This window comes from Scyliorhinus torazame, chromosome 11 (genome assembly GCF_047496885.1).
Source record: "Scyliorhinus torazame isolate Kashiwa2021f chromosome 11, sScyTor2.1, whole genome shotgun sequence".
In the NCBI taxonomy this organism is placed as follows: Eukaryota; Metazoa; Chordata; class Chondrichthyes; order Carcharhiniformes; family Scyliorhinidae; genus Scyliorhinus; species Scyliorhinus torazame.
This window is the reverse complement of record NC_092717.1, coordinates 30,671,727-30,698,513: the sequence shown is the minus strand read 5'-3', so window position 1 is coordinate 30,698,513 and position 26,787 is coordinate 30,671,727. Positions and strand designations below refer to the sequence as shown.

General features: G+C 46.2%; 1 protein-coding gene and 1 long non-coding RNA gene across 3 annotated transcripts in view; one reads left to right on the top strand and one right to left on the bottom strand.

Annotated features, from left to right (window-relative positions):
* The window catches only part of LOC140385216 (protein disulfide-isomerase TMX3-like), a 169,293-nt gene that overhangs the window by 103,478 nt on the left and 39,028 nt on the right, over nucleotides 1–26,787 (top strand). The gene's annotated exons all lie outside the window — the stretch shown is intronic.
* On the bottom strand, nucleotides 6,056–7,859 carry LOC140385984 (uncharacterized). The gene is made up of 2 exons (XR_011933503.1): nucleotides 7,658–7,859; nucleotides 6,056–6,962 (listed from the first exon to the last, which is right to left on the bottom strand). It is a non-coding gene; the product is annotated as an uncharacterized lncRNA (long non-coding RNA).

Below are 26,787 nucleotides of genomic sequence, written 5' to 3'. Positions count from 1 at the left end.
TCATTCTTCTAACTTCCAATGGGTATAGGCAACCTGTTCAACCTTTCTTAATAAGATAAGCCTTCATCCCAGGAATCATTCAAGTGAACTTTCTGAATTGGCAATGCAATTCTATCTATTCTAAGTAAGGAGACCAAATCATTACACAGGACTTCACCCTGTACAATTTTTCTATTTTTATACTGTATTCCTCTTTCTTGCAATAAATGCTAAATTCCATTTGCCTCCCTAATCACTTGCTACACCTGCACACCAACATTTGGGATTATGTGCCAGAACACCCAGAGTCCCCTCTGGGGCCAATGGGTGGGGCAGGTGTGTGGATATAAGGGAAGGCAAGAGTTAGGGAGATGTAGGACCATCGGACACTTAATCCAGACTGGCACTCAAATGTAGCGTCAGAACGCACTTTTTGAGTTATTAAATTTATATTCCTGCAGCTGAATATAAAATATGTTTTGGCAATCTCTGAAATATAACAAGACGTTCCCCCAGTGTTCAAATCAACATTTATCTTAAATTGATCCACCAAAAACAGATTAACCTGGGCATTCACCTTGCTAGTTTTTTTTTCTGAAGTCTTGCTATGTATTAAATGATTGGTGCGTTTGTCTGCATATTATTCACTGCAGTACACTCTAACTCCTTGTATTCAAAGTCATTATTCTTTAGCCATTGTCTGTGCACATTTGAAGGGGAATTCTGAAATCTGAGCTTGTACCAGCCAGTAACTAAATTTCCTGTGTTATCATTACAGTTGACCAAGCAAATTCTGTAGTGTTAACAATGAATCATCTAAAGTCCTTATTGAAAAGGTTTTGAGTAGCACATTCTTTTTCATCTTTTTCTGCATTAATTGTAGGGGGAATTCTTAAATCTGAGCTTCTTCCAGCCAGTAACCAGTAAACTCCCTGGATTAATCACAAACAAATTCTTTAGTGCTTACAGTCATCTGACGTTTTATTGAAACAAAAGGTTTTCAAATTGTGCCTTTCATGGGATTCCTGTAAGTCAGGATGTTTAAAATTAGCTAAAGGGGGAATTTTATGGAGTACGCAGGAGTGGGAAACTTAGTGAACAAGGTGACTAAAGTAGGCAGCAAGCAAAATTTTGATTTGCCGACGGTGGGTTCAGATGCAGAGATTAAATCAGCAACATATAAACTGTGTTGGCCACATGCCATCCTGTGGTGGTTTCAATAGTTGTAATAGATTTGTATGACATGATTGTTCATTGGTGTAAAACATTTTTAAAATTACATCATCCTTTCAAGATAAAATCAGAAATGATAGCTTGAAAGAAGTACAACAGAACTGGCAACATTTGGGGAGTCTTGCATCAGCTAGCATCCTCAAGAATGGTACGATTGAAGGGCTTCAGTTATGTGTTGAGAGACTAGAGAAGCTGGAATTGTTCTCCTTCAAGCGGAGAAGCTTAAAAGGGAGATTTAATATCGGGTGCTCAAGAGTTATAAGAAGTTTTGATAATATGGGGAAACTCTCCACTGTCAGGTGGGCCGATGAGTAGAAGAGCAAGATTTAAGATTATTTGTAGCACAGACAAATGAGAACTTTTTTTTAACAGAGCGTTTACATAGGATCCCTACAGTGCAAAAGGAGGTCATTCGGCCCATCGAGTCTGCACTGACCCTTCGAAAGACCACCCCACCCAGGCCCAATCCCCCATCCTTTTACTTTAAAAAAAATATTTTTACTAAAGGCATTTTGCATATGTACATAAAAACATCAGAAGACCACAAAACTCAGGATCAAAGAACACAGGCCCACAACATCCCCTGATAGCCATCCCACAAGATTCCCCGCCCTCGTAATTGCCCCGCCCCACCCCACTGACACCTTAATTCCCCTTGAAGAAATCGATAAACGGCTTCCAGCCCCCTCCCCCATAAAGTGAACTTGACCTTCTCCAGAAATTTGACCAAGTCACTCACCAACACCAGCTCAAAGCAATCCGTCTCCGGGCTATCAGTGAGGCAAAGACCAATACATCGGCATCTCTTCCCCCACCTGGACTTCCAGATCTTCCGACGTGCAATATATCGCTGTCTCTGGATTTGGGGCCACCCCTACCCCCAGATTCCCGGACATGACATCTGAGAACCCCTGCCAGAACCCCCTCATGGTGATGTGGATGCTGCCCGAAAGGATAAGGCAGTAGAAACTGATTCAATAGTAAAAGGAAATTGAGTGAATACTTGAAATGAAAGTATTTTCAGGGAGTGGGACTAAATTGATGGCTCTTTCAAAGGTACAACACAGACCCTTTTCTGCTGAAATAGTATTCTATGATTCAGCAGCATAAAAGAATCTCAGGACACCAGGTTCATGTTTGTTTAAAGGTAGCGTGCACTGGTTGGCTTTGTACAGTTGTGTCTGAGGTTAGCAGCTGTCCTTGTGGAATTCTGTGGCACAAAGGAGGGGATCAGGAGCCAAAGAGAAAATGCTGGAAAATCTCAGCAGGTCTGGTAGCATTTATAAGGAACGAAAACATCTAATGTTTTGTGTCCAGATGACCCTTTGTCAAAGCTGAGTCCCGGAGCGATTCAGGACATCCTAATGGGCTAACACAGGCACCAGTCAAGGACAGGGATGGGAAGTTGTGTGTGGAGTCTGAAGAGATAGGCGAGATACTAAATGAATATTTTTCGTCAGTATTCACTCAGGAAAAAGATAATGTTGTGGAGGAGAATGCTGAGACCCAGGCTAATAGAATAGATGGCATTGAGGTACGTAGGGAAGAGGTGTTGGCAATTCTGGACAGGCTGAAAATAGATAAGTCCCCGGGTCCTGATGGGATTTAGGGATTTATCCTAGGATTCTCTGGGAGGCCAGGGAAGCGATTGCTGGACCGTTGGCTTTGATTTTTATGTCATCATTGGCTACAGGAATAATGCCAGAGGACTGGAGGATAGCAAATGTGGTCCCTTTGTTCAAAAAGGGGAGCAGAGACAACCCCGGCAACTATAGACCGGTGAGCCTCACGTCTGTAGTGGGTAAAGTCTTGGAGGGGATTATAAGAGACAAGATTTATAATCATCTAGATAGGCATAATATGATCGGGGATAGTCAGCATGGCTTTGTGAAGGGTAGGTCATGCCTCACAAACCTTATCGAGTTCTTTGAGAAGGTGACTGAACAGGTAGACGAGGGTAGAGCAGTTGATGTGGTGTATATGGATTTCAGCAAAGCGTTTGATAAGGTTCCCCACGGTAGGCTATTGCAGAAAATACGGAGGCTGGGGATTGAGGGTGATTTTGAGATGTGGATCAGAAATTGGCTAGCTGAAAGAAGACAGAGGGTGATGGTTGATGGGAAACGTTCAGAATGGAGTTCAGTTACAAGTGGAGTACCACAAGGATCTGTTCTGGGGCCGTTGCTGTTTGTCATTTTTATCAATGACCTAGAGGAAGGCGCAGAAGGGTGGGTGAGTAAATTTGCAGCCGATACTAAAGTCGGTGGTGTTGTCGATAGTGTGGAAGGATGTAGCAGGTTACAGAGGGATATAGATAAGCTGCAGAGCTGGGCTGAGAGGTGGCAAATGGAGTTTAATGTAGAGAAGTGTGAGGTGATTCACTTTGGAAGGAATAACAGGAATGCAGAATATTTGGCTAATGGTAAAGTTCTTGGAAGTGTGGATGAGCAGAGGGATCTAGGTGTCCATGTACATAGATCCCTGAAAGTTGCCACCCAGGTTGATAGGGTTGTGAAGAAGGCCTATGGAGTGTTGGCCTTTATTGGTAGAGGGATTGAGTTCCGGAGTCAGGAGGTCATGTTGCAGCTGTACAGAACTTTTGTACGGCCGCATTTGGAGTATTGCGTACAGTTCTGGTCACCGCATTATAGGAAGGATGTGGAGGCTTTGGAGCGGGTGCAGAGGAGATTTACCAGGATGTTGCCTGGTATGGAGGGAAAATCTTATGAGGAAAGGCTGATGGACTTGAGGTTGTTTTCGTTGGAGAGAAGAAGGTTAAGAGGAGACTTAATAGAGGCATACAAAATGATCAGGGGGTTAGATGGGGTGGACAGTGAGTGCCTTCTCCCACGGATGGAAATGGCTGGCACGAGGGGACATAGCTTTAAACTGAGGGGTAATAGATATAGGACAGAGGTCAGAGGTAGGTTCTTTACGCAAAGAGTAGTGAGGCCGTGGAATGCCCTACCTGCTACAGTAGTGAACTCGCCAACATTGAGGGCATTTAAAAGTTTATTGGATAAACATATGGATGATAATGGCATAGTGTAGGTTAGATGGCTTTTGTTTCGGTGCAACATCGTGGGCCAAAGGGCCTGTACTGCGCTGTATCGTTCTATGTGGAACAAGTGTAATTCCAACAAACGCTGGCATGTGATTCGCCGGGGTCGGAATTGGCACTCGAGCACCCGACAAGCAGGAGCTGCATGTAGGCACTCCACTCCCCACATATCCTCATACCAGTCAAGAATATGTCAGTGGCTGCTCTGGAGCATGCCCATCCCATTGATGGGTCGGCTGGAGCCAGAAGGTACCTAGGGAGAAGGCCTGGGGAGGCACCATATGACCTGTAGTGCTAAGTTTACAGTGGGCAGTTAGCGGCGTGCGTAGCCGCATGGCTGTCCTGCAGGCTGCAGCAATGGTTGTCCGTGCCCATCCACCCCGACCCTACAGCCCCCCTGGCCCTTGCAGAAGCCCACCCAGCGAGCGGCACAACTGTCAGCACAATATAGCGATGTTGGGAATTTTCGTACCCCTCTCCCTCCGCTTTCCGATTTTTTAAATACCACAAGTCTACCTTGCCATTGATAATTCCTCCTGGCAGAGGCGGAGCATTGCGGGGTGCCTGGAAATTGCTGAGTCGGGCCAGTTAATGATATGCCAACGGCGTATACTGTACAATTTGCATGCTCATGCTGATGTATGGTATGGAACACATTCACGCCTCTGACGAGGCACGCATGGCATTCTGTTGGACACCTGGCTCCGGCTTCTATTTTCAATTGGCGAGCGATTCTTCCGCCCAATCGCGCTTCACGATTCCAGTGTCGCTGGAGTGAGAATCACGCCCATGGTCTTTTGAGCCAGGGTTCCATTCTGGGATTGCAACAAGTTGAGGTTCAAGTGCATGGAGAAATGGACGAGGGATCTAAGGAAGGACAGAGATAGTAATTTACGGGCATAGAGGAGTGCAGTGGGAATGGTCTGCCACCTGGGTGTAGTGGACTTGGGGGGGGAAAGCCAGTCAAGGTAGGAAAATAAGAGCTTATGGGGCAGTGTAAGTACTGTCCAAATGTTGGTCCATCTCAGGGTGTCGCAGGCAAAATCCTTACAGAACTTTCAATACACCTGCAACATTCCCATTACCTCTGCTGAGAGTGATCTAGGACAATGTCCTTTGCAATGTATAAAAGGAAGGTTCTGCTGATCCTGCAGTTCAACTAGGTTCCACAGTGCGGCAAGTATAGCACTGAACACTAACGTGAACATTCAGTAAAGAGTGAGCAAAAATGCGCAACATCATTTATTTCACAATAAAGTAATATCCCATCAATGCGTGTCAACCATGAGTTAAACCAGTACATTTAGCTCTCTAACTAGGCTAGACTCAACAAATAATCATGCTGCACACATGAATAAAATGAAACCAATATAATATGAAATATTTACAAGTGAAATTTAAATTTATAAAAAAAAAAAAAAAGATAGCTGTGTCACCTTTGTACTCTCAATAAGTCTTACGGTAACTGAGTTGGGCAGGAAAGTTTTGGCCATGATGCAGAGCCTCCCCAGTTTGACCAGGAAGCTCTTTTACAGATCACTCAAAGTTACAGCATTGTTAGCCGACGGTGAGTTTCACCATTGAAAAGCTTCCCCTGCCGCAGAATCACATGTCTCTCGGGCATGACCCGAACATTTTAAATTTTAATTGTAATCACGTAAGAAACAGGACAAAGCACAGAAAGTGGCAGTGTCACCTACTTTCAGTTCCATCAGCGGACACGGTATGCCACTGGTAGAATTCCACCCTAAACTTTTCAAAAGAAAGCTTGGGAGACATGTCAGTGTTACACAAATTTTATTATTTATTGAAAAATTAAAATGTGACTATACATTATGACAAATATAACAGTAGATCAAATGTTGAGTTGCCCGTTGTTCCTGTGCTGTAATTTTCTTTGTTCTTTGATATATTACAACATGTTTTTGTAACATTGTGCAAATAATACCATTGCAAATTGGGAAACAAAAGTAATTTGATCTGTGGAAAATTAGCTGTGAGCTTTCACATGGCAAGAGGTTTACATGAAGGGCAGAGAAAAAGTATCTTGATGATCAATTGAACCATCCATTTAACTCAACAGTTTTATTTAGAGCATTTTCTGTGTTATCAGTCTTGTCTTATATTCGCATTTTGGAATTATTGTTGAATTTCAATGGAAGATTTGTTCCATTATTTCAATTTCAAGCTAGAGTCTTCCTTATGCATTGATATCAACTTGTGTTCTTGATGTCTCGTACTTTTGAAATTAGTATTTCTATCTGCAATTTCCAGTTCCTTTGTAATCCCTCTGTATAGTTCTGCAGTGCCTCTCCTCGGTAATGTGAGACATTGTTTAAAACATATGAAATGCACCAGCATAAAGTGCTGTTGCCCCTTCAGAAGATGGTTGTACTTAGGAAACTTGTACCCTTGTTTTGACACACTTGATAACATTTGTTTGATGATTGTCCTTTTGTATTCTTCAATGGCGTCAAATGAGTTATTTGTGGTTATAAAGTCGACGGAGAGTTCAATGTTGTTGCTAACTATTGTTACATCTTGTTCAATGCCGGGGGGCATATTGTATGAAATCTTTTTTAAGGTGTTGATTATAGTTTGCTTTTGACAGGATGCTTGTAAAGTCACTCTGTGCTTAGTGGCATTGTACTCAGTCGATACTGTGAATGGATGCCTGCAGTGGTACCAGCTGTGGAAGCAAAAGTAAATCAAATAATTTTAAACCACAGTTGGGCAGAATTTAAAAGCAATTAAGATAAATTGATCCACTTTCAAATTTGGTTAGATATACTGTTTTGAAAATTTGTCTATAGCTATTTCAAAGTTATTCTTAGTGAACATATCCAATAGTGGCTGTACTAGTTGCAGGTCTCACAGTTTTTCAGTGTAATCGGAAATTTTTCGTGGTTACATAGTAGAAGTCACGGATGTGTACCAGTCTCGTTCAAAAACATTTTTAGACTGAATCTTAAAATAGATGAGGTAATTCATCATTTTTTGTACAAAACGGATTTAATCAAATCAGGTCTGTTGGGAAATGACCTCTGTTTATCTAATGTGGATTTATCCCAGTGTCCCTTTTGAAAAATTTATAATGTCTACCACACAAGTATATTTGTTCTACTCATCATTAATGCCATTTGAGAAAAATAGCTTCCTTCCTCTGTACTCTTATTTTCTGTTCACATGAGCGGAACAAAATAAGCCTAGATAATAGATGTATGAGATTCTTGCTTATCCACAGATATTCTCTCACAGAATGGAAAAAATGCAAATAAATTGCCATCTGATTTTGCAATTTCAGGAAAAGTTGATCCTTTTTTTAAAAATCAACAGCAATTAAATTACAAGGGAATGATATCAAATGTGAAAAGTGTTACTTACCACAAAATCAGGAAGATTAAAGGCATCTTTCAGTCAGTGCAGTAGGGACTATTTGAGGTGCGTGAATGCTCCTCTTGCACCTGCTCTTCTATTTATGAGGGAAATCGAGGGGGAAGTCCAATTTCATCAGCTGAGAGTTTCATTTCACCACAAAGTGAAAGTGAAAATCATAAATTATGCAGTTAAAAAAGACACAGCAAAAAGCTAATGGGGCGTGTTCAGCTTGTATTGCAATGTAATACCAAGTGAAATTTAGTGTGGTGAACTATCGGTCCTTATCCCTAAAAGAGTCTTTCAAATTTGATTTTGAAATGCTTACATTTGCACTTAGGATAGTGGTGCACATCTACAAGGTTTTATTTTAAGGGTTTTTAACTCTAAATGTATAATTTCACTCCTGCTTATAACATTAACCCTATTCTACAGCCCACAATACATACTGAAAATCTGGAATAAAAACAGAATAGCGACCAAAACTGTTGGAAACACTCAACAGGTCTGGCAGCATCTGTGAAGTGAGGAACAGAGTTTTGATGAAAAGTCACAAACATTAAAACATTAATTGTTTCTCATTTCACAGATGCTATCAGACCGTCTAAGCGTTCCCAGCATTTTAGGTTGCTATTCTGCAGCTGTGTTCCGATCCCTGATAAAAACTCTAAAATTGGCAGCGTCCTGGGTTCCTGCTCCTTCAGGTACCAAGCCCTAAGAGAACATTGGCACCCATCAACTTCAAAGGATTGGTCTATGATTATGCTTGGCAAAATACTGCAGTGGTTTTCTGTTGCCAACTGCAGTGTAGCTTACCAGGAAACTCTCCTGTTCTTAGCCGCCTGCCGTCGGGCATATTGGAAGGATTTAGAGGCTGTTAACCAACCAATTTGGTCAGATTATCATGTCCCGGAATGGGATTTGAAATTTATGCTTCTGGCCCAGAGATATGGATGCTACCAAAATATCTCCAATCTTGGGTTAAGATTTTCTAAGTTTTTTTTACCCCAATTATTAATTCAAAATGCGTAGTCTTCAAAATGAGGTTAGAAACATGTTTCCCTTACTCATGAAAGTGTATTGACACAAACTGAATGCATGTCAATCTAAGCTTTCTGTCTCCTCTTCAATGGATTTGGGGTGGGCTGAGATGAAAAAATATATGGTACGTGGTCTGCTGCATCACCTTCTCTCTGCAGTTTTTCATGACCATTTGTGTTGGCAAATTGCGGCTCCATAAATATGGCCGAGTGCATCTTAGGGACATAAAATGGAGGGAGACGCAGCTCAAATCATATTTCATGCTGTTTGCATTGAAACACTTGGCTCCAAAGCCACCTGGTCAGACCCAGGAATCGGTATTCACCACTCAGTAGATGAGTCCCCGGGCTATAAAATGATGGACCGCCCAGGTCTGCACTTTTGAGCATAGACATGCATGGATCTCACTAGTTTGACAGAACTTCAAAATGTAAAAATATTTTTTTTAAACTCACTTCCACAGCAATGAGTCCTTATTAGGTTTAGTGGGTATGGTAGGAAGCCTACAAATATGATTGCAGGGTAATGGAAAACTTTGACAAAATCTAACAAATTGTGGGACAGACATTTTATGCTGTGGATCCACAATAGCCTGGAAAAAGTGAATTACGGTGGTCTAATATTTTATGCAGGATCCTTGCAACTGACAGAGACATTTATTCAAAGTCCTTGTGTGAAAGAGCACTGTGAATTTAATCTCTTTCTCGTCACTACGTCAAAATGTGTACAGAAGTGCATTTTTTAAAATTTGCATATATTGAAATAACCTACTGCTTTTAGCTTTTTGTCAAGCATAATAGGAGATATCTTCTCTCTGGGCTATGAGTTCCTGTAAATAATCTTCAGGTTATAGTATGGACATGTGACCGTGCGCAACCAAGCATTCCCTCAATTATCGTCAGTCACATCAATAACTTGCATTACCCAATTCAGTCATGTTACATGTTCTTTGCTCTTGCCTTAGGCGACATTTGTTTGCAAAATTATCATTGCCCATGAATTAATCCCTTTTTGGTTGTATAAAGAAAACATACTGATCTGCTTTATTCACAAAATCAATACATGGTATATATGTTCCTCGCCTGATTAACGCACTATTGAGACTGAAGGGAAAAATAACACAATTAGATAAATAAATCTCTGCATGCTTCATGGACAAAGTGCACAGGGAGGCATCCTTCTACTTTTCAATACAACGGTATTCACTTTTCACATGACTGGTTGTAGCACCACCTCTTTTTGATCTACCTGTCACGTCTGTGTTCTTTCTCTCCATTGCACACACGTGCTCTGCCTTGCTATTTTCCAATCCACCCTTGGCTCAATAACAGCACAGTTAACTCTTGAGTCTTTATGGATTTGTGCCCCCCTCTGCAGGATTAAATAATATAACCTCACTGCAGTACTGAAGGAGCGTGTTGTCAAAGGTGCTTTTTTCAGCAGAGATAATAAATCACCATTCCACCTGCCTCGTTGGATGGATGTGAGGAAAATTCCCGGTGTTACCCAGAACAGGGATATTTTACTGTTGTGGTTATGTTACTGAATTCTTAAACCAAATTGGACTAATAATCGAAAGCAAGTTTAGATCATACTGTGATGTTTTGAGAGTTTTGTAAAAGTGTCACATTGATGTAAAAATGAACTCTGTTGAATCACTCATGTTCTTTTTATGGAAGGAACCCTACCCTCGGACTTCTAGGTTCAAAGCAATATGGATGTCTCATAATGGCTCACTGAAATGGCCGAACAATAGTGTTCCCAAGTCTACTAGAATCAGTGTTTTCTGTGCCAAACCTTGCAGCGAACATGCGGGGAGAGATCATAAGAACATAAGAACTAGGAGCAGGAGTAGGCCATCTGGCCCCTCGAGCCTGCTCCACCATTCAATGAGATCATGGCTGATCTTTTGTGGACTCAGCTCCACTTTCCGGCCCGAACACCATAACCCTTAATCCCTTTATTCTTCAAAAAACTATCTATCTTTATCGTAAAAACATTTAATGAAGGAGCCTCTACTGCTTCACTGGGCAAGGAATTCCATAGATTCACAACCCTTTGGGTGAAGAAGTTCCTCCTAAACTCAGTCCTAAATCTACTTCCCCTTATTTTGAGGCTATGCCCCCTAGTTCTTCTTTCACCCGCCAGTGGAAACAACCTGCCCTCATCTATCATATCTATTCCCTTCGTAATCTTATATGTTTCTATATGATCCCCCCTCATCCTTCTAAATTCCAACAAGTACAGTCCCAGTCTACTCAACCTCTCCTCGTAATCCAACCCCTTCAGCTCTGGGATTAACCTAGTGAATCTCCTCTGCACACCCTCCAGTGCCAGTACGTCCTTTCTCAAGTAAGGAGACCAAAACTGAACACAATACTCCAGGTGTGGCCTCACTAACACCTTATACAATTGCAGCAGAACCTCCCTAGTCTTAAACTCCACCCCTCTAGCAATGAAGGACAAAATTCCATTTGCCTTCTTAATCACCAGTTGCACCTGAAAACCAACTTTCTGCGACTCATGCACTAGCACACCCAGGTCTCTCTGCACAGCAGCATGTTTTAATATTTTATCATTTAAATAATAATCCCTTTTGCTGTTAATCCTACCAAAATGGATAACCTCACATTTGTCAACATTGTATTCCATCTGCCAGACCCTAGCCCATTCACTTAGCCTATCCAAATCCCTCTGCAGACTTCCAGTATCCTCTGCACTTTTTGCTTTACCACTTATCTTAGTGTCGTCTGCAAACTTGGACACATTGCCCTTGGTCCCCAACTCCAAATCATCTATGTAAATTGTGAACAGTTGTAGGCCCAACACTGATCCCTGAGGGACACCACTAGCTACTGATTGCCAACCAGAGAAACACCCATTAATCCCCACTCTTTGCTTTCTATTAATTAACCAATCCTCTATCCATGCTACTACTTTCCCCTTAATGCCATGCAGCTTTATCTTATGCAGTAACCTTTTGTGTGGCACCTTGTCAAAGGCTTTCTGGAAATCCAGATATACCACATCCATTGGCTCCCCGTTATCTACCGCACTGTTAATGTCCTCAAAACATTCCACTAAATTAGTTAGGCACGACCTGCCCTTTATGAACCCATGCTGCGTCTGTCCAATGGGAAAATTTCCGTCCAGATGCCTCGCTATTTCTTCCTTGATGATAGATTCCAGCATCTTCCCTACTACCGAAGTTAAGCTCACTGGCCTATAATTACCCGCTTTCTGCCTACCTCCTTTTTTAAACAGTGGTGTCACGTTTGCTAATTTCCAATCCACCGGGACCACACCAGAGTCTTGTGAATTTTGGTAAATTATCACTAGTGCATTTGCAATTTCCCTAGCCATCTCTTTTAGCACTCTGGGATGCATTCCATCAGGGCCAGGAGACTTGTCTACCTTTAGCCCCATTAGCTTGCCCATCACTACCTCCTTGGTGACATCAATCCTCTCAAGGTCCTCACCTGTCATAGCCTCATTTCCATCAGTCACTGGCATGTTATTTGTGTCTTCCACTGTGAAGACCGACCCAAAAAACCTGTTCAGTTCCTCAGCCATTTCCTCATCTCCCATTATTAAATCTCCCTTCTCATCCTCTAAAGGACCAATATTTACCTTAGCCACTCTTTTTTGGTTTATGTATTTGTAGAAACTTTTACTATCTGTTTTTATATTCTGAGAAAGTTTACTCTCATAATCTATCTTACTCTTCTTTATAGCTTTTTTAGTAGCTTTCTGTTGCCCCCTAAAGATTTCCCAGTCCTCTAGTCTCCCACTGATCTTTGCTACTTTGTATGTTTTTTCCTTCAATTTGATACTCTCCCTTATTTCCTTAGATATCCACGGTCGATTTTCCCTCTTTTTACCGTCCTTCCTTTTTGTTGGTATAAACCTTTGCTGGGCACTGTGAAAAATCACTTGGAAGGTTCTCCACTGTTCCTCAACTGTTTCACCATAAAGTCTTTGCTCCCAGTCTACCTTAGCTAGTTCTTCTCTCATCCCATTGTAATCTCCTTTGTTTAAGCACAAAACACTCGTGCTTGATTTTACCTTCTCACCCTCCATCTGTATTTTAAATTCCACCATATTGTGATTGTTCCTTCCGAGAGGATCCCTAACTATGAGATCCTGAATCAATCCGGTCTCATTACACAGGACCAGATCTAGGACCGCTTGTTCCCTCGTAGGTTCCATTACATACTGTTCGAGGAAACTATCGCGGATACATTCTATAAAGTCCTCCTCAAGGCTGCCTTGACCGACCTGGTTAAACCAATCAACGTAGATTAAAATCCCCCATGATAACTGCTGTACCATTTCTACATGCGTCTGTTATTTCTTTGTTTATTGCCTGCCCCACCATAATGTTACTATTTGGTGGCCTATAGATTACTCCTATCAGTGACTTTTTCGCGTTACTATTCCTGATTTCCACCCAAATGGATTCAACCTTATCCTCCATAGCACCGATGTCATCCCTTACTGTTGCCCGGATGTCATCCTTAAATAACAGAGCTACACCACCTCCCTTACCATCCACTCTGTCCTTCCGAAAAGTTTGATACCCTCGGATATTTAACTCCCAGTCATGACCATCCTTTAACCATGTTTCAGTAATGGCCACTAAATCATAGTCATTCACAATGATTTGCACCATCAACTCATTTACCTTATTCCGAATACTACGAGCATTCAGGTAAAGTACACTTATGTTGGCTTTTTTACCTCCGTTCTTAATCTTAACACCTTGATCAGTAACCTCTCCTAAGTTATATTTCCTCTTAACCTTTCTCCTAATTTTCCTTGTCGAACCCATATCTTCCTGTAACAACCTGCCGCATCGCTTAGCATTAATGTTTTCACTTCCCGCAATCCTGAGATTACTACCTTTGAGGTCCTACTTTTTAGTTTAACTCCTAGCTCCCTAAATTCAGCTTGTAGGACCTCGTCCCGTTTTTTATCTATATCGTTGGTGCCTATGTGCACCACGACAGCTGGCTGTTACCCCCCCCCCCCCCCCCCCCCCAGAATGTCCTGCAGCCGCTCCGAGACATCCTTGACCCTTGCACCAGGGAGGCAACATACCATCCTGGAGTCTCGATTGCGTCCGCAGAACTGCCTGTCTATTCCCCTTACAATTGAGTCCGCTATCACTATAACCCTGCCATCCTTCTTCCTGCCCAGCTGTGCAGCTGAGCCAGCCACGGTGCCATGAACCTGGCTGCTGCTGCCTTCCCCTGGTGAGCCATCTCCCTCAACAGTATCCAAAGCGGTATATCTGTTTTGCAGGGAGATGACCGCAGAGGACACCTGCACTGCCTTCCTACTCTTGCTCTGTCTTTTGGTCACCCATTTACTATCTCCCTCAGTACCTTTCACCTGCGGTGTGACCAACTCGCTAAACGTGCTATCCACAGCGTCCTCAGCATCGCGGATGCTCCAAAGTGAGTCCATCCGCAGCTCCAGAGCCGTCAAGCGGTCTAACAGGAGCTGCAACTGGACACACTTCATGCACATGAAGGAGCCAGGGACAGTGGACGTGTCCCTGAGCTCCCACATCGCACACGAGGAGCATGACACGGGTCTGAGATCTCCTGCCATGTCTTAAACCTTCGCTTAACTTCAACAATTTCAATTTCCCCCAAAAAAAATTTTAATAAATAAATAAACAATGAAGAAAAAAATAATTAAATATACCAATGGAAAGAAACAGAAAAACAGAAACACTACTTACCAGTCACAAAAAGCACTTCCTCCCCACCCAACTTCGAATTCCCACCTCGATTCAAATTCCCAAACTCACTCTTTGCTGTCTCACTCCTGGCTGTCTTCTCTGTCTCACTGGGAGAACTCACTGGGAGTGAGTTTACAAGAGGCTCTTTTTAAACTGTCCTGAATTGACTCCCCTCCCCCACCTGCTTCAGGTGTGTTTAAGATCAGTGTGTTTAAAATTTCTCTCCACACTGTGCCCCATGTGAACAGCAGACACTTAATTGGTTAAGTAAATAATTCTCCGGCCAGCAACACTGGAATCGCGATCAGGCGGAGAATTGTGTCTAGCCGAAAATAGAGCTCGTGCCGGGCGCCCATGGAACACCGTACTCCGATGCCTTGAAGTCGGCGTGAATGCATTCCACACTGCGTGCCGGTATGCAAATTGTACACTAACAGGCGTTAGCACATCATTAATGGGCTCGACCGGGTGGTCTCCGGCCTCCCTCGATGCTCCGCCTCCGCCAGGCGGAAATGATTCGGCACAGTTCACTTGTATTTAAAATCAAAAACCCGGCGCTGTGGCTGTTGAGGGCGAGAGAGGCGGTAAGTCTGTTCCCAAAAGCACAACCGTGGGCTGCCGGTTGTGCCACTGGCTGGGGGGTGTCTGCCAGGCCTGGGGGGCGCGACCAGTAGACCGGCTGTGCGGTTGGGGTATCTCCCCAGGATGGCTTGGCTGGGCATGGATTGCCATTGCTGCGGCCTGCAAGGCAGCCACCTGGCCGCACACCCACTGATTGCCCACCGTGTCCGTAGATATGCAGAGCATCACCGGTCATATGGGTTCCCCCACCCCCCCAGGCCACCCACCTTGGGCCCACAGAGCCCACCCGACCCATCCACAGCATGGGCGTAGTCCAGCGCAGCCCTTCACCCATCAGGTATTGGAACACCGGTGCACCCATCCGAGGTGCTGCCTACTTCAAGCGCAGCAGGGGGACTGTGGGGCGTGCCTCAACCAGTGGACACATGCTTTGTGGCCATCGGCACCCTCCCTGGCACACAGCCCCTCTCAGGGCAGACATCCCACCAATAACAGCATCAAAAACAGCATCGGCTAGCCCAACCTGCAGGACTACCAGCTGTTCACCAAGACCTGCATGTCCACTCTGCCCCTGGCCCCATCCATCCTGTCCCCAGAAGTGTAGGCACAACCAATGCGCCGCACAAAGGACCCACAGCACACCACAGCTACAATCCCCACAGGTGCCCACACCTCTGGCCGAGCCCCACCCATGGATCCTGCCTGCTGCACGCCACTAAACATGGCGCTGGTTAATGCCCCAACCCACGCCACAACCTACTGCCACCTTGCTGACAGCCCACCCAAGGAGTACCCCCCCACAGTTGACCCACAGGAGGGTGCAGGACAGGGGCCGCAGAGCGTACCACTGGCATGGGTAGCGCCAGCCACTGATACCCTTGCTGGCAGGGACAGGTGGCAGGGTGCCAGGCACTATTGGGGCCAGAGGTGTGGAGGGCACAGTGTCAGAGGGAACGGGTGGGGTATGAGGGGGCCAGGGCTGCACTGTAGACCAGGGCCACCGTGCAGACCGTTGGACCTGGTTGGGCACAGGAATACTCACCATGCTAACATTTTACCCCCTGACAAAGAATTTTGGTGTTGAACCATGAATGGTCAGCATGTGCCTAGCTGCTGCAACCCTAGCAGACACAATGAGACTGCATGAGCAGGAGCTGCTCGGGGAGGATCCTGTAGAACCGGAACCTGCCCCAGAGGAGCCGGAGTCAGTGGTGAGGCTGGAGAGCCTGCTGCCTAACAGGCCAAGGAGGAGGTGGGTAGGAGGCGTTGCATTATGCCTTGTGTATACCGGCTGTCGCATCTCTTAATCTATCTTTTAGTAAGAGACAATTGTCCGGTTGATTGGGGGTATCCAAAATACAACTTTTTTGCTAATGATCAACAGACTTGCATAAGAACTAAAGCAAAACGTTCAAATACAGGGCAAAGAGTTCATTAATCAAAAAACATAAAAGAAATCCCTTTAAAATAAATGACTGGAATGATTCAAGGACTTGGGACGATAGAAACACAGGAACGAACCTTGACCCCGCATATCTGGCCCGTCCCCTGCCGTCTCCGAGGGTGACCAGGGGTTGGCCTCCTGACCCGTGTCCACCTCCAGCGCCCGCACCCCATGCCCTCGATGCACGCAGCCATGACCCGTTGTGAAGAGCAAAGCTCTGAAGCGCTGCTGCAGAGTCTATGTGGCCGTGGACATGGCTGCCTGTGACGTGCTCGCCCTGTCCTGTGCCTCGGCCACCACCCGCACAGAGTGCCCCAGACCGTGGACATCTTTACCAATAGCCGATACCTTCGCACCATAAGCCTCCACCGTGGACGCCACCCGTGCGGGGTTGGCCTGGGTGGCATGCATGGTCGGCACCACCTCCTGCTCCAGCAGGACTCCTCCAACTGCACTGCAGGCGCTGGATGTTTGCTGACACTCCCTCCTGTAGTCTCCGGCTCTGCGCCTACATCTCCAATATTGGTGGGACCGCCCTTTCCAGAAATGCAAAACTTGTCTGGAAGGTAGCTAGTCTCTGGGGTCGGGCTGCACTCTGACCATCTGCCCCTTCTTCACAATAGTGCCCAGCCGAGGGAGTATCTCTGGGGGTGGAGGGTGCCAGTCAGAACAGTGACCAGAAGTCGGTGTCGTCCCCAGACATATGCTCTGTGGTGTTGAGGGGTTGTAGCTGGGGGAGTGGGTCACCAACCAGTCTCGCTTCGTCATCAGGTGATCCTGCAAGACAAAAGACACAATGCATGGTTTAGATCATGTGTTGTCGCGGTGTGAGAGGGAGGGTGACACACGTGCCATAGGGACATCGCAATTCGTTGGGGCTCACATGAGTCTCTGATGCTGACCTCCGCCTCGGCAAGTGCCCGCTCGCCAACCCTGCTGACTAGGTCCAACAGCATCTGCTCTGCAACGGTGACTTGCCACAGGTCCGGCGTACTCACTCTGGTCTTCCTCCCTCTCCCTGGGGTTGTGGACCATCTTCTCCTTCGGGAACAGCGAATGCACAGTGTGAGATACGCGGGCAGCGCAGGGGATCTGCGGCCAGTGGTCTGTGTTCAGGATACCCGGCCATAGTGGGCAGTATGGCTGTTGGCATGTGGTGCAGGGTAGGGTGCGAGCAAACTGCTGACGGGTGGGGCTTGATCGTCCTCTGGGAGAGGGAGCGGGCTACGATTGTGTGGGATGGGGGTTGGTGCTAGGGGCAAAGTGGTGGTGTTGACTCACCCTGGGGGGCTGTCCATCCTCACCCAGCATTGCCTATCGGTCTGCCTAGTGGGGGCCGCATTGGGAGCCTCCTCTGTTAGGAGTTTGTCTACATCAACCTCAAAGGAAGAATACGGCCCCATGTTGCTCTATTTAATAATATAGTACCTTTCTGCCCCGTTATGTTTGTTTAGCTTTTGTAAAATCTGCAAGCTTCCAGGTTGCATCAGGAATATTTTTTCATTGTCCTTTTAAAAGTATTACCGCATCCCTTTTTTAGTTACCATACTTTATGCTGTTCTGGAATAACATATGTTCATAATACTCCCTAAGGGTTTTTTGTTCTTGAGGGGGGGGAAAATCAAAGTAACCACATCAAAGCATTTACTGGCAACTTCTTAAATATTCCCCTCTAATACTTCAGAAAGCCAACTTTCAAAATCCTGACTGCAATTTCTGTGGGGTCTGCAGCATTGTCAGCACATGAAGATGATCAATTTTACATAGTTTTAATGCATCATCCAGGACAGAAGGAAGGGAGAATAGCTGACATTTCACTTTTCCTTCCTTGTCTGCCAGTCTGTCTCTCTCTTTCTTGCCCCCTCCCCTTTCAATTACCGCAAATAATATTTACTAAAATGGTGGCAAAGTTAACATATTCCAATGTTGAAACTGTTCTTTTTCATATCGTTGGCCCAACAAGTAGAGCAGAATGCATATGCTTAGGTTTTTGGAGGAACTAGAAATTAATACTGCACATTTACAGGGCTATTGCTTGTCATATAGTTGATATTGATTTTATTTAGATTTATTCCAGTAATGCGAAAGTGGGTTATTTGTAACTTACAAGAAATTTGCATCTGACCTGATTAACCATTTATTTTAATTTATGCGACTTATACATTTTGACAAATAAACGTTATAGCCACGTACTAAGATAATAGTGTTACATTTTTCATAGGAAGGGCAATATAAAAGGCCTGAAATAAAAACTTGTTCTTGCCTTGAGCAACTTCTTCAACTCCACAGATTTCCTTCTCCATTTTAGATTTCCAGCAGCCATAGTGTTTTGCTTTTAAGAGTTCAAAAGTTGTGTTAAAGATGGGGTAATGGGTTATATCAACTTCTAACATGTTCAGGGAGGCAAATTAGTTTGTAAGGATTTTTAAGGATACTGTCAAGAGACTGGTTAGGCTGGGTTGTTTTCCTTGGAGCAGAGAAGGCTGAGGAGGTGTATAAAATTGAGGGGTGTAGATCGGAAGGAGCTTTTACCATTGGAGTCGGGGTCAATGACCAGGGGACAGAGATTTAAGGTGAAAGGGCAGAAAGTTTAGAGGGGATGTGAGGAAAAACCTTTTCACCCAGAGGGTGGTTGGAATCTGGAACTGACTGCCTGAAAGGGTGGGTCGAGGCAGGAGCCCTCACAACATTTAAGAAATATTTAGATGAGCATTTGAAATGCCATAGCACACAAGGCTACAGGCCAAGTGCGAGAAAATGCGATTAGAGGAGATCGGTGCTTGGTGGCCGAATTGGACATATAGAACATTACAGCGCAGTACAGGCCCTTCGGCCCTCGATGTTGCGCCAACCTGTGAAATCACTCTAAAGCCCATCTACACTATTCCCTTATTGTCCATATGTCTATCTAATGACCATTTGAATGCCCTTAGTGTTGGCGAGTCCACTACTGTTGCAGGCAGGGCATTCCATGCCCTTACTACTCTCTGAGTAAAGAACCTACCTCTGACATCTGTCTTATATCTATCTCCCCTCAATTTAAAGCTATGTCCCCTCATGCTAGACATCACCATCTGAGGAAAAAGGCTCTCACTGTCCACCCTATCCAATCCTCTGGCTATCTTGTATGCCTCTTAAGTCACCTCTTAACCTTCTTCTCTCTAACGAAAACAGCCTCAAGTGCCTCAGCCTTTCCTCATCAGGGGCGGGATTCTCCCCTACCCGGCGGGGCGGGGGGTTCCGGCATGATGGAGTTGCGGGAACCACTCCGGAGTCGGGCCGCCCCAAAGGTGCGGATGTCTCCGCGCCTTGAGGGGCCAAGCCCTCACCTTGAGGGGCCAAGCCCTCACCTTGAGGGGCTAGGCCCACGCCGGAGCAGTTTCCGCTCCACCGGCTGGCGGGAAAGGCCTTTGGCGCCACGCCAGCCGGCGCTGAGAGGTCTTTGCTGGGCGACGCGGGTCGGGAGCAGGTCTCTTCCACCTCTGCCATAGTGAAGACCATGGCGAAGGCGGAAGAAAAAGAGTGCCCCCACGGCACAGGCCCGTCCGCGGATCGGTGGGCTACGATCGCGGGCCAGGCCACCGTGGGGGCACCCTCCGGGGCCAGATCGCCCCGCGCCCCCCCCCCCCCCCCCCCCCCCCGGCCAGGACCCCGGAGCCTGCCCCCGCCGCCTTGTCCCGTCGTTCAAAAGGTGGTTTAATCCACGCTGGCGGGACAGGCATTCCAGCAGCGGGACTTCGGCCCATCGCGGGCCGGAGAATCGGTGATTCCCGACCAGCGTGGCGTGATTCCCGCCCCCGTCAAATCTGTGGTGCGGAGACTTTGGGACACTGCGGGGGCGGGATTCTCCGCCCCAGATCTTCCCTCCATACCAGGCAACATTCTGGTAAATCTCCTCTGCACCCTTTCCAATGCTTCCACATCCTTCCTATAATGCGACGACCAGAATTGCACGCAGTACTCCAGATGCGGCCGTACCAGAGCTTTGTACAGCTGCAACATGACCTCATGGATCCGAAACTCAATCCCTCTACCAATAAAAGCTAACACACCGTACGTCTTCTTAACAACCCTCTCAACCTGGGTGGCAATTTTCAGGGATCTATGTACATGGACACCGAGATCTCTCTGCTCCTCCACACTGCCAAGAATCTTACCATTAGCCCAGTACTCAGTCTTCCTGGTATTCCTTCCAAAATGAATCACCTTACACTTTTCTGCATTAAACTCCATTTGCCACCTCTCAGCCCAGCGCCGCAGCTTATCTATGTCCCTCTGTAACTTGTAACATCCTTCCGCACTGTCCACAACTCCACCGACTTTAGTGTCATCTGCAAATTTACTCACCCATCCTTCTACGCCCTCCTCCAGGTCATTTATAAAAATGACAAACAGCAGTGGCCCCAAAACCGATCCTTGTGGTACACCACTAGTAACTGGACTCCAGTCTGAACATTTCGCATCAACCACCACCCTTTGTCTTCTTCCAGCTAGCCAATTTCTGATCCAAACTGCTAAATCACCCTGAATCCCATGCCTCCGTATTTTCTGCAGTAGCCTACCGTGGGGAACCTTATCAAACGCTTTACTGAAATCCATATACACCACATCAACTGCTTTACCCTCATCCACCTGTTTCGTCACCTCAAAGAACTCAATAAGCTTTGTGAGGCACGACCTACCCTTCACAAAACCGTGTTGACTATCTCTAATCAAATTATTCCTTTCCAGATGATTATACATCCTATCTCTTATAAACCTTTCCAAGATTTTGCCCACAACAGAAGTAAGACTCACTGGTCTATAGTTACCTGGGCTGTCTCTACTCCCCTTCTTGAACAAGGGGACAACATTTGCTATCCTCCAGTCTTCTGGAACTATTCCTGTAGACAAAGATGACTTAAAGATCAAAGCCAAAGGCTCAACAATCTCCTCCCTAGCTTCCCAGAGAATCCTAGGATAAATCCCATCCGGCCCAGGGGACTTATCTATTTTCACACTTTCCAGACTTGCTAACACCTCCTCCTTATGAACCTCAAGCCCTTCTAGTCTAGTAGCCTGAATCTCTGTATTCTCCTCGACATCATTGTCTTTTTCCTGTGTGAATACTGACAAAATATTCATTTAGCACCTCTCCTATCTCCTCGGACTCCGCGCACAACTTCCCACTACTGTCCTTGACTGGCCCTACTCTTACCCTAGTCATTTGTTTATTCCTGACATATCTGACACAACACATTCCTGACACGATCGGCCGTAGGGCCTCTTTCCATTCAGTGAAAAAACTAACTCTTAACTCTGTCTTTGGTAATTCATCATGCTGACAGACCCTGAAACCTGGAGAACATTTTAAAAGTCCATCTCTAAATTTAGGTGTCAGCTGTAAATATTACCTGTGCTCTCACCTCGTAACTAAAATATTGTGAGTTCCAAGTCTTACTCCAGGACTTGAACAGAAAAGTTGAGACTGACACTCCTATTGTAGTACGAAGGAAGGTACCGTCTTTTGGCTGAGATATTAAAACGGTCTGCCCTCTCTCGAGTAGGTATAAAAAAAGATCCCATGGTACTATTTTGAAAAAGAGCAGGGGAGTTAACCCCAGTATCTTGGCGAATATTTATTCCTTGATCAACTTCGCAAAAAACAATTGCCTGGTCATTCTCGTATTATCGTCTGTAGGAGTTTGTTATTCACGGGTTAGCTGCCATGTCTCCTGCATTACAACACTGGCTCCTGTTCAAAAATACTTCATTGATTATAGAACCATAGAATGGTTACAGCACAGGAGTCCATACAGGCCTTTGAGTCAATGTTGGCTTCCTGTAAAAGGAATTCAGCTAATCCCACTATCCCATCCTTCCCCATAAAAATCCAACACGTTTTTTTTATCTTCAGATGCCATAATTCAACCTGCTTCCATCACCCTCCCAGACAGTGCATTCCAGATCCTAATCACAGGCCGCTTAAGAAATGTATTCATTAGTTACCTTTGATTCTTTTGCCAATCATCTTTAATTCTGCGTAATCTAGTTCACACATCCCTCCGCAAAGGGAACAGTTTCTCTCTTATCTATCCTGTCTAGGGTCCTCATGATTTTGAACACTTCTTTCAAATCCCACTGCACCTTCTCAATGGAGAGCAACCTCAACTTCTCCAACCTAACCTTGTATTTGAAAGCTCTCAGCCCTGGAATCGTTCTTGTAAATCTTTTTTCTACATTTTCTCTAAAGCCTTCATATTCTTCCTAAAGCGTGATGCCCAGGTGGTTTGGGATGTCTTGTGGTTGTGAAAGACACTACATTTATCCAATCATTTTCTTTTTATCTCTCTTCTAGAAGGAAACATTATAATGGCAGGAAACTTTAAATGCTTGCTGAAATAATGTGGATCGCCTCCTCTTGCCCATCAGGTGTTCTTTGGAGCCTAGTTGTCTGCCATTCTTTCCTAGTCTGTGCCCAAGCGTGTTTCTTCATTTTCCCTTTTTCATCCAGTTTCTCCTCTTTGTTCCCCTCCAACCGCTGAAAGCACTGATCACCTTTAAAAGGGTGAGACTAGAGACTTAATAATGGGAAACGAGGAAATGTCAGAGGCCTTGAATAAGTATTTTCTATCCACCTTCACAGTAGAAGGCACAAAGAGCGTCCCAAGAATAACAGAAAATCAAGAGCCAATAGGAAGGGAGAAAAAGTGTCGGGAAAACTGATGGCTGGCAAGTCCCCTGGACTTGAAGGCCTGCACCCTAGAGTTTTTAAATAAGTGGCTGCAGAAATTGTGAATGCATTGGTTGTAATATTACAAACTTCCTTAGGTTCTGGAAAGGTTCCATCAAATGTAATAACCTCTGTTCAAGAAAGGAGGGTAACAGAAAGCAGGAAACTATGGGCCAATTAGCCTGATACCTGCCAGAGGGAAAATGCTGGAATCTATTATTAAGGAAGTAGTGCATTTAGAAAATCATACTATTGGGGGAAGACAACGTGGTTTTGTGAAAGGGAAATCGTGTTTGACAAATTTCTTAGAGTTCTCGGAGGATGTAACAGGTAGCGGAGATAAAGGAGGGCCAGTAGATTTAAGGCAGAGTTTTGTCAGTTTTTAATTAATCGTCAGTGATGGTGGGAAAAGCTGTGTGCTGCCTGCCGGCATTGGTGGGGACAAGCTGACCAGGAAATCCCACCAGCACCAGTGTAAAAGCTGTTTGGGGACTCCCGCCGGATATCCCCCACCCCTGCTTCCTCGCCTGCTGAAAACGAGGGTGGAGAATCCTGGTCCTAGTGTATTTGGATTTCCAAAAGATGATCAATAAGATGCCACATAAAGGTTACTCCAGAAAATAAGCGTTTATGGTGTTGGAGGTGATCTATTAGCATTGAAAGAGGATTGGCTCACATGAAACCGAGGCCCGGATCTTCTGTGAAGCAGCAACCATTGTCAGATCATTGTTTTTTCGGCACCCTGACCATGCTCTGCAGTTTATTAAAAATGAAATTATTAATTTTAATTTATAACCAATATGACATCAACATGAAACAGCCCAGAAAATAAATGTTACATAGTACAATATCGCAAATAAAGGGGAAAAAATACAAACAACCGAACCGATCATATAAATCCCACCCAAAGAAATACAAAAACAACCTACCCCAAATAATAATACCATGAGGTCACCCAACCAGACCGAGGTACTGGGCAGCGCAGAAGGTCTCCATCCCAGCAGAAACACCAGGCTATTAACGAGACAAAGGCAAGAACACCTACCTTCACCCTGATCTGAAACCCTGGCGAGTCTGACACCCCAAAAAAGGCCACCAATGGACAAGGCTCCAAATCCATATTAAGAATCACTGACGTGGTGCTAAAGAAGGAGACACAAAAGCTTACCGCTCTTGGACCGGACCAGAACACGTTGGTGTGGTTAACGGGCCCATGAGAGCATGGCTCACACCTGTCCTCCACTCCCGTGAAGAACCCACTCATCCTAGTCTTAGTTAGGTGGGCCCTATAGATTTCATGGAATTTACAGTGCAGAAGGAGGCCATTCGGCCCATCGAGTCTGCACCGGCTCTTAGAAAGAGCACCCTACCCAAGCCCACACTTCCACCCTATCCCCATAACCCAGTAACCCCACCCAACACTAAGGGCAATTTTGGACACTAAGGGCAATTTAGCATGGCCAATCCACCTAACCTGCACATCTTTGGATTGTGGGAGGAAACCGGAGCACCCGGAGGAAACCCACGCACACACGGGGCGAACGTGCAGACTCCGCACAGACAGTGACCCAAGCCGGGAATCGAACCTGGGACCCTGGAGCTGTGAAGCAATTGTACTAACCACAATGCTACCATGCTGCCCTATGTACCGCCTTGAGCTGAATCGGGCTGAACCTCATGCAGGAGGAAGTGGAGTTCACCCTACGAAGGGGCTCCGACCACACGTCCTCATCCAAAATGGGTCCAAGCTCCCCCTCCCACTTCACTCTCACCCGGTCCAGCAAGACGTCATCCATTGACATGATTATAGAATCATAGAATTTACAGTGCAGGAGGCGGCCATTCGGCCCATCGAGTCTGCACCGGCTCTTTTGAAAGAGCACCCTACCCAAGACCACACCTCCACCCTATCCCCATAACCCAGTAACCCCACCCAACACTAAGGGCAATTTTGGACACTAAGGGCAATTTAGCATGGCCAATCTACCTAACCCGCACATCTTTGGATTGTGGGAGGAAACCGGAGCACCCGGAGGAAACCCACGCACACACTGGGCGAACGTGCAGACTCCGCACAGACAGTGACCCAAGCCGGGAATCGAACCTGGGACCGTGGAGCTGTGAAGCAATTGTGCTAACCACCATGCTACCGTGTTGCCCTTCCTGTTAATATTCAAATGCCCCCCCCCCCCTCCCATCCCGCTAAGGTAATGTAGGACAGGCCTTGCAGGCAAAATGACAATTAAACTGTCACAACTCCTCCAAACTAGCAAACCGTCCCTCCAAGACCAGAAACATTCAAGTCCCTTTCCTTCCTGCACCTTAAACGTTGTATCCAAACACGACGGCACAAACAAATTGTTGCCGCAGATAAGGGCCAACAGTGACATGGCGCTCAGCTTGTAATGTTGCCTAAACTGCTTCCATGGGCGGAATTCCCCCCCCCCCCCCCAACGCGGGGTGGGAGAATCGCCAGGGCGCCGCGCGTGTCCCTCCACGCCGCCCCGACACCCGCACGCGATTCTCTTCCCCCCCCCCCCCCCCCCCCCCCAAAACCGGTGCGGCGAGAATCATGGCTGGCCGCTCGCAGAATCGGCGCTCGCCGTTTGCAATGGGCGAGCGGCGATTCTCTGGCCCGGGTGGGCCGAGCGGCCTGCCCAACACCACGGATTCCCACCGGCGCTGTCCACACCTGGTCGCTGCCAGCAGGAACAGTGCGGGTACGCTGGGGGGGGGGGGGGGGACCCTGCACCGAGGGGGGCCTCAAATGGGGTCTGGCCTGCGATGGGTGCCCATCGATCGGCGGGCCGACTTCTCTGAAGGAGGACCTCCTTTCCTCCGCCGCCCGGCAAGATCCATCCGACACCTTCTTGCGTGGCGGCCTCGGGGAGGACGGAAACCGCGCATGCGTGGGTTGGCGCCGGCCAACCCGTGCATGCGCGGGTGATGTCATTTACGTGGCGCCGCTTTTATGTGGGGCCATGGCCCGGCGCGCGTAAATGACGCAACGCCGCTCCTAGCCCCCTGGGGGCAGGAGAATAGGGGGCTGGGAGCAGGCTCCGACGCCGGAGTGAAACACTCCGCCGTTGGGACTTAGACTCCCGATGGGAGAATTGCACACCTCATCTTCAAGTAGATATCACCACCGGGTTCAAGGAATACCTCGTTGGTGAGAACTGGAACAAAGCTGTTACCAAAGCCAGTAAACGCGAGCCCCTACACAAACTCTCCTCCATCTGCTCCCATATGGAACCTGACTCCCCCAATCACCCCAGCACCATCTCAATATTGGCTGCCAAATAATAAGTGAGCAAATTGGGTAACGCAGGGCCCCCCCATTGTCAGTCCCTCTGAACGAATACCCTACAAATTCTTGGTGGCTTACCCGCCCAAATAAAAGAGGTGATTAACTTGTTAACCTTGGGCAAAGAAAGACTTAGCAAGGAAAACAGGAAGCCATTGAAACAGAAGTAAAAACCTTGGGAGAATGTTCACCTTATCAGTCTGGACTCTGCCTACCAAGGTCAGCGGAAGGTTACCCCACTTCTGTAAATCAGACCATTCCTTACTCACCAGACTTGACTAGTTTAATCTATGAAGCATGAGCCACT